The following is an 8,065-nucleotide window of genomic DNA, read 5'->3' on the forward strand; positions in this document are numbered from 1 at the left end:
AAGGTCCTGGGTTCGCACCCCAGTGGAGCCACAGTCCATGGTCCATGGCCATGCCACCCTGAACAAGCCCGATGTCTGATCTCAGAAGCTAAGCAGGTAGGGCCTGGTTAGACTTGGATAGGAGACCACCTAGGTAGACCAGATGCTGTAAGCATAAATAAAAAACAAAACAAAACAAAACAAAAAAAAATACCCTCTAGTGAAAGAGGCTGTCAAAGTTTTCAAGTTTATGAAAATAAATCTTCTTGAAAGTGTTAATCGTTGCAAGGGGCTCACATTTAGCTGAGGAGCACTTCTAACATGATTAGAATGTGGATGGTATTTGTGTGCAATATTAAACAAGTGGTTTTGCTTTTCTAATGTAAATTCAAACATGCTACTGAATTAACTAGTGTTTTTGTGATATTGAGTAAACTTAATACAGTTCTTTATTAAAGATAAAGAATAAACTTTCCTCCCTGTATTGGCCTTACCAGGCAATTCCTTTATGGTGATAGGACTATTTTAGGGTAATAATCTTTGATAACTACAATGTGTTTAGAATATATTTTGTGGCTACATAGAACATTGTTTTGTTTGTTTTTAATATCAGTGCCATGCTCATAAACAGTAGAAGGCTCTTATCTATATGGGTTCTGGCTCCCTAGATGACATTCATGTTGCATACTTAACAACTGATCTTTCTTTGCAAAAAGTAAACCAGTGAACTTATTGATAAGTTTCATTCATAATTTTAATGTAAAGATGGAACCATAATTGTAGAACCTATTGTTGCAGATACTCCTTTTCTTGATTTGCCCAGCATCTTTCCTTTCTTCAGGGGTTTAAAGCTAACATTTAGTAAAAGTTGATAATCATAATACATCGTGCACACAGAGTTTAATCTAAGGAGTGAGCACATGATATATATTGTGCCAATTAGAATCCTTCCTAGGAATTTAAACTTAAGTTAGAGGGATGAGTCCTTTTTTCTGAAGTGGTAAGTATGTGAAGATATATATTCAGGAGTTGCCAGTGTTTTCAGCCTTGGACTTCAAGTTCTAAGCAGACAGAAGAAATAAGACAAGAAGGAACAAAAGAAAAGAAGGCAAGAAACAGAGTCTTGAAGAGGGCATTCACATCTCTGGTTCCAGTTCCTGAGGTCCTTGAAAAGCTTGGTTTTGAAGTTCCTATTCTCTGTTGTTCTTATACAATCATGAGTTGATCTGATGTCCTTAGACTACATCTGCAAACACTCTCACCCTCTCTTTTAACACTCTTCTTATCCTAAACTTAAATCTATCCATACATTTTAAGTAGAATATTTAAAAATATTAGTGAAGGATGAAACTTTGGACATATTAATTAGATGGAAAAAAATCGAGGATAATAGGATTTTAGGATTAAATAAGATAATATATATCAAATATTTGATCAGTGCCTGGCATATTAATAATTCAGCCTAAGTATTGGTTATTATTTTTATTACTATCTGTCTTGATTACTTGTACAACACATGCTTTGAGAACTGTAATAATTAATACATATAATTAATACATATGATTTTAGAACTCTTAGTTTCATAAAATAAAAAGCCAACTTGGATATATTTTCTACTTAACAGCATAAGTAGCTGTTCCAAATAATGGAAATCTACCTAGGGCCATCCCTAGAGTGTACAGAGTCCAGGGCAAATACTTTTTATTGAGCACCTATCTATGTTGCTAATTTGATTTTAAAATGCATTACAAAGTTCACAGGCCTGTGTGAATTACAGTGATATATTGATGAAAATTTAGAATAATGAAGAGGTTTTTATGTATTTGTTTATTGTCCAATCAATACACCTCAGAATTCTTTGTCATATTTGCCAAGAACTATGAAGTCTGTGGGGGTTTACCCTACTTACAATTAAGAAGTTAGTTTGTCTATATTTCAAGGATGCTAGCAAATGACAGGAGACTCTTCTGTTGGAAACAAAGGACTTAACTGTTCACAGCACAGAAAACAGCAAGATCATCAGCATATTGCATTAGTTCTCTTTGCCAAGACCCACAGGGTGGTGCAATAGGCCCAGATGACACCTGCTCATACAGTGGGTTGAATTACAGGAGAGGACCCAAGAGCCAAGAGTGCAGAACTTTTTGAACAAATTGGAAGACATTATAGCAAGCAGCATACAACTCAGCCCTACCCTTCGCCCCTTTCCTTGCCCTGCCCCCTGCCAGCCCTGGTCTTTCTGCAGTTACTTTGACATACTTAGTGCCTATGTGACTGATCAGTGTCAGGAAATGGATAAACATTGTAATCTGGCACACAGAGCAACAACAAGACTGCTCAGGGTCCAAGGCAGATGATCTTTCCCCAAAGTATCCAAGCATTATTTCTTCCGGTTCAGGTTCAGAAACCATCTCTTCATGTCCCGTATTGTCAAATGCGTCATTCCTGGCTAATTTCATGTCTCTCATTGAGAAAAGAGGCATTAACACTGTTATTACTCACAAGGTCATAGTTCTTTGGAAACTTCTTATATTGAAAGATATAGATCTTGCCTCTGCAGTTCCCTAATATCATTTATTTAAGTCTGGTTACATGATTACTCATGACTGCATCATCCATAGTGCCTCCCATGATGGCTGGCTTCCAACAACTCTCTCAAATATTGTCATTGTGCTTCCCTGATGATGAGTACACATGTAAGCCTTACTCAAACTATGCAGGAAAATGTGAGCAACAATTCATTTTTTACTCATGTTAAATTTACCATCTAGAATCTTATAGCATAAACATAGAACAACATGTCTTCTACCCATGTTTTCTCTGGAACTGGTTTATGCTACAACTATTGAATTCCTAGAATGTGTTCTCATTCAGTGTTGACTGCCTGTCTTCCTTCCACACACTTCCATCAGCAGAGAGAATAGGTGAGGGGCTCAGAGGAAGGGCAGAACAAAAGAACAATCCAATTTGTGCAAGTAGAGTATGGCCTCACCACACTGATTAACGGCAAGAACAGATATCAGTCCAAAGCCCTTGGATTAAAAAGTACAGCCATACCCCGAGGGCTTCCAGACATGTGTCATGGAGCCTGCGGAGGGGATGAGTGTCTACATTAGGTGCCAGTAGCCAGGGGTACATAGAGTAAAGCCCATCTTTGGATACTAGACCAGAGTTGGAACTACGGTCAAAACAGTTGAGTGAGAGCTCACTCATAAGTCTACACATATAGCTCAAGTCCAAGGTTCAGCAATGGATTTTGGCAGCCCAGACCAGAATGTACTTGTATTATATCTGATGATAGAGTCAAACAACATTTGCTGCTTGAAAGTGCCATTATGGTACCCCAATCTCACATGATCCTGCAAAAAGAAATGCTGTGCTGATGATTGGGAGTTATTATTCACCAGGCTGCCTTTCTGGAATAGGGATCGCTCTGGGGAGCAGGTCAACTCCATCAGCATGAGTCCCAGAGCTCCTCAGTGTATTTGGTTGACTTTAAACTCTAAGAAGAGGGTCAGAGTGTTCTCCAAAGTGGAGAAGCTCTTGTGGTTTATGATTTGAGCTGAGAGAACACTGCCTGGATGGCACCAACAGCCATTGCCAGTACCAGGGACCAGAGAAGGCTTTAGAAATTTTAGAAAAAGGCACTCTGAAGTGTCAAGCTCTTCTGGAACTGGAAATATGCAAACTTATACATATCCTACAGTCTACTATTTTACTTTTAAAATTCTAACTTTTAAAATTTTTAAACTTTTAGACTTGATAATCAATTTATATTTATTCTTTGTACTAGTTCCTCTTGAAAAACATTGTACTACTCAGAACTTAATGTTAACTGAAAACATTTCTTTTAAAATATCGATAATTTTCCAAGAGTTTGATATACTTTATCTGTGAAAACAACAGATATTCCATGTCATTGGGATGAGAGTTGATTCAGCACCCAAAGCTACTCTCAATAAATTGTGTTTTGATGTTTCTCCTGTTTAAATATTCATATTTTATGTTTATATTTTCTAATTTTACATGGATGGCTCTATTGATTTATAGTTGCTAATTAAAATAATTTTGTGGTTAATGAGTAGAATTTGCCTATAATAGACATACTATCTCATTCAACCATTAGATTAACTTGTATTTTTATAATAGTTTGCCGTGGTCATGCCCATTATTTTATTTGCTCCTCACAATAACTATAGGCTGTATTAGCTCCTTTTGACAGATGAGGAAGCTAAGGTGAGTGACTTAAGGTTGTCCAAGGTTATATATTTGGTGTCACAGTCATGAACTGAACTGGGCTTGTTGGATTCCTCACCTGATGCTCTCGGGCTTTTGATAACTACCATGTGCTTTCCCCAGGCACCCCTGTCATGATTAAGTTAGTGTTTATTCTGAGACTTTTCCAATGTTCACTATGTCAAAAAAGATAACATGTCATTTTTCTTTCTTCCTTGATGCCTCTATTGCTTCAAGGGAATATAGTTTTAATATTCAATAGTGAATATTAAATATATCTATTAAATATGATATATGACAAGAAATCTATATTCTGCATTCAGAATTTTACTGTTACTCAACATTCTGTTATGTGTGTCAGTGCAGTGAACACAATGGATCTTCCTGCCAGTCACCTTTTAACTATAGTTAAATCTCACAGATTCTTGGGGCTGCAGACAGGAGAATCTTGCTGCATGTCAGATTTGATGCTCCCATGTCCCTTTCTTAATTCTGAATAAAGAACAAAAAGTTTTAGCATCCTTATGTGGTTGGTAACTGATAAGCAGAACTTGGCTCCATATTTTCAAAAGAAGTGATGCTGTCACAACCTGCCCTCAATGTTCCAGCAGGACTTCTTGTCACTTTACAAGATCCTAGGAAACTGATAGGCACATTAAAGTGTGCAGGCCAACTTTATATAGTGAGGGGGTCGTACGGCATAGTGGGGGATAGCAAGAGTTCTGGAGTTGACAAAACTGAGAAGACTCTTACTTTGTTATTTACCAGTTGTGGGTTTTGGTCAATCCACGTGTTTAACATCCATTTGTACTCACATCAACATGTATTTTTTCAACAAAATTTCTCGTCAGTTCACGTTCCTTTTGAAATGACTTACCTTGGCCTCTTTGGCATTTTATTGTCAAAATCTCCCAGTTTCTAACAACGATTTTATGATAGTCTATGTTCATCCATAGAAGGTTGGGGGAGAAGTAAGTTCAGTGAGTATTGGAAATAGAAGTTTAACATTCTACACTATTACTTTCTAGTTCTTTTTTTCCTCCTATTTTTGATGACAAAATTTCAGTTTTAAAGACATTTCCACCCACAATATCTAATGTAGTATATACAAAGAAGAGACAAGACAGGCAATGGCATACATTAGAATAAATAAATGTAAGATTTTACTATCACTTTTTTTTTAAATCACTTTCATGCACTTCAAGTCCCTTCAGAAAAATTGTGCTACTTGCTAAATTCTCTGTAGATGTGTATGGTAAAAATGGTGCAGACCCAACGTCCATATGATCCTGTTCCTTACTTCCACCTCACAACCACTACAAACCATTATTAATTTATATCTGAATATATTAAAGAGTTGAAGAAAACTAAAAGTAATGAAGAAAGAATTGTAAATGAGTATAGTCCCAGAGTCTAAAGAGAAAACACACAAGGGGCCTCTTGGGAAGGTGTCCCAGTTCTCAACCTCATTCTATCCTCAAAATTCTAAATGTTTCTCTTTGGCAATCTCTCCAACTACTGTTAGGAATTCTCTACCTTATCCACAAGGGTTAATTTTATTCTACAATCTATTTCCTTTTCTTACAAAAGTCTATTCAAGTGTGAGTGACAATAATCCCATGGGGACTCAAGGAGGACAATTCAGATTATACATTCACACTCCTAATCTCAAAGAAAGGTCTAGAGTGGGTATGGCCTTTCTAAGCTTAGTCTCTAACAGTTTCCCAATGGTGTGAGTTGCAGATGAGTGTCATTACTCTTACCATTTAGTGAGTACCTGTTCAATTACACACACACACACACACACACACACACACACTCTCATACACACATAAACCCATCTCCCAGCGCAAGTATTAATGTTCAGAGATGAGAAAGACTAAACTTATAAAAAAGACAATTTCCTTTTCTATAAATTTCAAGGCCACCATTATATAAATTTTTTCCTAGCATTAATTCCTTTCGTTTAACTCCTATCTCCAATTGGTGTCTCCTAAAGCTACTAGGTATAAGTAAATAACTGATTCATATGTTTCATATGGCTGCTTCCTTAGCTGTATATGATCAAACCAGAACATGGATATCATTGTTTTTAAATAATGCAACATTATTTTTTCCTCGGGTGTGTGTGGGTGGCAATATGGTTTGTGAAGAGGCCAGGAATGGGAGAAGAGGTTTTATTTTTTCTAGTGAACAATTGTAGAACTGAATTGTTTAGTTAATGTACATGTGGAGATAATGTTTGAAGTAATAGCCAAATAAAAATTGTTTTTTAAGAATATTGGGAGCTTTAAACTCTTTTTGTGCTTAACAGTAGTATAAGCACTAAACTTGATATTGAATTTTATTGAATTAGCTGTGCAACTAGAATCCACTTAGCACAAATGTAGTAAAGGGGTAGGACCAATTATTTGCATTTTTTTTTGTTAAAGAATAAGCTTAATAAGTTTAATTGTTGAAATAACAATAAAGAAGTAATAGGTTGTTTGAGACAACAAAGACTTAGATATTATGAATCTGCTGTATTGAAGAATATTTTCTATGTTTTTGTGCAAACTTTCCATTTGTGGAAATATTACTACTTATTTAACTCTGACAGGCAAAAACATGGAAAGAGCAAGGATATTGATTAGGCAAATGCAAATTGCCTAGTCAGGCCAAAAAAAAAAAAAGTAATTATAGCTCCAAATGATATCTAATTTTCCCATGGCAAGTAACACAAATTCTTATAATTGGGGCCAAATGAAACCTAAATTTTATACTTGTCAAAGAGATAAAAAATTCCTTTGATATTATATCATCCATTAAAACTTTTTAAAGATGTAACATAAAATAATAACTGAACTTGAGACTTTCACCTTAACTCTTTTATGCTGGGTAAAGTTTAGACACAAAGTTTGATTTTTTTACTAAGCTACTCGATTTATAAATTTATATTTCCGTCACCCTCTTAGTGTTTGCAATAATTGTATACATATTTTATCATCTCACAAGAACAGGTTGGCTCAAGGAGTTGGGATTAATTGTAAAATAATAATTTTGAACTATTGCAGTGGTTTTCAACTTAAGCATTACCTGGGGAGCTTCACAAAGTCTCCATGTTTAGGCCCCACTGTCAGTGATACACATAATAGCCTTTTAAAATATTTCTCTGTTAGAAAGCTTAGGCAATTCTTAAAAACACACTGTCATTGCACATTTTATAGCTATGAAGTAGATTTTATGGCATTTGAGTTTAGAAAACCAACAAAAACTTATAGACCAAATAAGTCTTCTATTCTTGATACTTAAAGTTAGAGTCAAGAGATATATTACTCAAACAACATTTTTACTGAGCCATCACATTTTTATTAGCCTTATCCACTCTAATATCGCCACAGTTACTCTACTGGCAGGAAAAGTCATCCAGATGTTGCCAGATCAGTCAATCAAATCATTCAATCAAGTAAAGCACATACACTTATACATATACATATATGTTAGGTGATGTGCAGAATACTTAAAAGAATAAACTCAATACTTGTCTTTGAGGAATTCGTGGCTTAAATGGGTATATTAGTTATATTAAATATATTTAATCAAATGATTACATAAGTGTAGTATACAAGAATATAGAATTTAGGGTATATAATTATTTTCAACCAGAAAAGTCAAGGGAGCCTTCTTGATGAAGTCAATATTTGAGCTGAGAATTAGACAAGATTCATGTAAGCAACTCTGAGATAAAGTACCACAATAAAAAAACACAAAGTGTATCAAGTGAACTGTGAATAGACTCATTCAACTGAAGCATTTATTTACTCAATCATCTTACTATATATTAAACAACAATATATTGAGCACTTGGTGT

The sequence above is a fragment of the Pteropus vampyrus genome, unplaced genomic scaffold (assembly GCF_000151845.1).
Source record: "Pteropus vampyrus isolate Shadow unplaced genomic scaffold, Pvam_2.0 Scaffold11, whole genome shotgun sequence".
Lineage (NCBI taxonomy): Eukaryota > Metazoa > Chordata > Mammalia > Chiroptera > Pteropodidae > Pteropus > Pteropus vampyrus.